Genomic DNA, 3,538 nt, shown 5'->3' with positions numbered 1-3,538 from the left:
TTCACATAAATAGATAAATAAGGACATTGTAATGAGAATAAAAAAGCATGAAAGTGGAGGAAACCTTTCACAATAAAAGTGCGTTTGCAGTCGTTGGCAGTGATCGCGAACGTGTTGTCTCAGCTACATTTTGGGACGGCGGACATTAAATCATGTGATAAAATTACAAATTCGGAAGAAAAAAAGACGAGAAAGGTTTTTTTTTCTGTTCATACGTCATTCAGTTCAAAAGAATAAAAGAAAACTACCAGGTACCAGTCTGCTGTGTTGGTGTTAACCCATGTTTTCCTGCCTGCGTCATCATGTGATAACACAACTGAATCAGTGTCTCTGTGTGTGTGTGTGTGTGTGTGTGTGTGTGTGTGTGTGTTTACGGTATTGCTGGACTTTACTAAATGTGTGCGGACAGTGAGTTTAACGCCATTGCTTTCTGTGACCCGACCTTTGACCTGGTCATCTGACCTTCCTGTTACCGCTTCTTGGTCACCCAGCTGTAAAATTGGCTGCGTGCGTGTGCACGAGCACATCTGTGCTGTCTCTACATCCCCAGAACGGCTCTGCACGTTTCAAAACTGTCCGTCCTCATCGTGTGCGTTCCATGTGCGGTTTCCTTGAATCTTTGTTTGCACACGCTTGAAAAAAAAATAAAAATCTGCTCTGTTGAAATCTCATCTCCACTGCTCCATTAGGACGTTCCCAGATTCCTTGCCCCCTCTGCAGAAAGAAGCGGAGAACTGCAGCCAGCTGTGGAATTACAGGCAGCCGCCATGAAAACCGAGCAATGCTGCTAAAAAGACGTTTAGCAACAGAAGAACCTCGAAGTTCTTGGATCCTTTCCTTTGTTTAAACTTCAGGCAACATAAAAGGAAGACAAAAGAACATCCCAGCTTACAGAGACACGTGTTTTCTGAGAGCCAGGGGCTGAATAAAGAGGACACAAACCCACCAAAACGCACCAGACTCTATGGACACATCAGAAACACACTCGTCAGGGACGGATCACAGCGCGTATGGAGACGCGGAGGGGACGGAGAGATTATTGCAGACTTGTGGGAACGGGATTAAGAACTATGACCTGCGAGGCAGGAGCCTGGAGGACACCAATCAAAAGCCACGCAGGAACGGTGGAAGGAAATTGGTGAAATCAAAAGCTCAGACTTCAATCCAGGAGAATCAGGGGCCGTCTGACCTCACCGTGACCCGACAGGAGACACTCACCGGCCACTTTATTAGGCACAGCTTGCTAGTCAAAAGTTGGACCCCCTTTTCAGAACTCTCAGAATTCTTCAAATGTTCAACGAGGTGTTGGAAACATTCCTCAGAGGTTTTGGTCCATAGTGACATGGTGGCTTCAGGCAGCTGCTGCACATCTATGATGCGACTCTCTGGTTCCACCACCGATCTGAGCTTTGTGACACGGTGCCTTATCCTGCTGGAAGCAGCCAGCTGGAATCAGTCCCCTAGACCCTAGACCCTAAACCCTAGACCCTAAGCCCTAAACCCTAGACCCTAGACCCTCGACCCTAGACCCTGATGTCCAGTTGTAGTGAGCCTGTGTGACCTGTAGCCTCACCTTCCTGTTCTTAGCTGCCAGGAGTGGCACCGCTGTGGTCTTCTGAGTGTTCAGAGATGCTATTCTTCATTCCTGGGTTGTACCGAGTGGTTGTTTGAGCTACAGTTGAGCTAGAGATGGTTGTGCATGAAGATCCCAGCAGATCAGCAGTTTCTGAACTACTCAGACGAGCCCGTCTGGCAGCAACAACAGGCCAAAGTCCCTTAAACCCCTTTAAAATCCTCTTTCTTCCCATCCTGTTGCTGGTTTGAACTTCAGCAGGTCGTCTCGACCACGTTTAGGTGTATAAAAGCATTTAGAGGCGGCCGTGGGATTGGCTGATTGGTTGCTGGCGCTAATAAGCATTCGAACAGGTAGACCTAATAAAGTGTATAATTAAAAACGTGTGTGTGGTGGGGGGGTCAAAAATTTGGGTGTTTTAGTGGGAGAGAGCAAAAAAGAAAGCAGCAACCTTCGACAACAACCTCCCTTCAGCCTCCTCGTGCTGCTCGACAATCAACATTTCTCAATGGGCTGATGCTAATTCGCCACGTTCAAACCTTCACGCTCCCCTAACTCTGTTTCCGTCCTCCTGTTTGAACCGATCATGTCCCCAGTACAGCACACAGGGCCCCCTTTTCGTCTCCTCCCATCCCTCTTTCCTCTATCTCTCTCTTTCTCTCTCTCCCCCCTGCTAGGATCCCCACAGCTGCGCGGACCAGGTGCGTTCCGCCCCAACACACACACACACACACACACACCACACACACACACACACACACACCACACACACACACACACACACACACACACACCCGCCAACAGACGCAGCAGGAAATGCCTAATACCAGTTTTAGAATGATGCCACTATGCCAGCCTGACGGGGCGGCGGCAGGATCTGCAAAAGTGGGAGAAAACCAGACTTTAAGAGTGGATGGGAATCAAAAAGATCACGTTTAATAGTTGAAAATAAGTTTCTTTGGGGGCGGCTGAAAGCCTGCAACTCACTCTAACAATCCTGAAGTGCGAGGGGCCGCCATGCACATGTTCGCCTGTGAGTGTGGGTGGATGCACATGTGTCTTTTTTTTAAAAAAAAGTACCAGTTATTTTGGTCTGTGGTTGACCGCAACTCACACTCTCCCCTGTCTTGTACTCATCTCGCACGGCCCCAAGAGAAAGGGGAAAGAGAGCAAGAGACAGAGCAGTGAATGAGCAAGACGACGACAGAAACGTAAAAGCAGAAGCCTGAGATGAAGATTTACAAAGTCTGGGGAAGGAGCAGTGACTCAGTCTGCTCTGTTAGCCGTGGACGGCTACGGTTCTGTACGCACGTGCACAAAATCCAATGCACGGCAAAATCCCTGCCTATTCTTCACACGCGTCTAAATATAACTGATAATCCCACAAAACCGACTTTCCGAAGCGAATCCTTCAACATTTCAGAGGAAATCTTCTCAATTAAAAACCCCTCCAATTTGATAATGTAATGTAATCATGTTGTCCTAATGTAATCCTCTGTTGTGTAGTTTGGGCGCCGAGCACGTGCGTTCGCCCCCGTCATGTCAGCAGATGTGCAGCACGCCGTCACGTCGGCCGGCAGCACGAGCAACGATGCGAAAGAGGAACTTCCAGTTGTCACCATCTCCCATGAGCAGTTGAGGCTTTGGCACGGCCGAGGTGAGAAAACCAAGCACCCCTTCAGACTCTTTAATGAATAATTACTTCGCTTTTAATTTAAAGGAAGGCGCATTAGCATAACCCCCACGAGACCGATATGGCTGCCGCTAACCCAGAACTTTGTTGTGGTCTGAGGAGAAAAATGGGACGCTCTGGCCTCATTGTCATGGAAATGTCACCTCTGTACGCGCACACATTAGCGTGTGCACACACTGTCGCAAGGATCACACACCCAGCTGACACCCTAGAGTGGCCACACCACATTCTCACCTCAAACCTTTCCACTTGCTGACTCTCAGGCCAGTGTT

The sequence above is a fragment of the Takifugu flavidus genome, chromosome 16 (genome assembly GCF_003711565.1).
Source record: "Takifugu flavidus isolate HTHZ2018 chromosome 16, ASM371156v2, whole genome shotgun sequence".
NCBI classification, from domain to species: Eukaryota; Metazoa; Chordata; class Actinopteri; order Tetraodontiformes; family Tetraodontidae; genus Takifugu; species Takifugu flavidus.
This window is presented reverse-complemented; position numbering follows the sequence as displayed.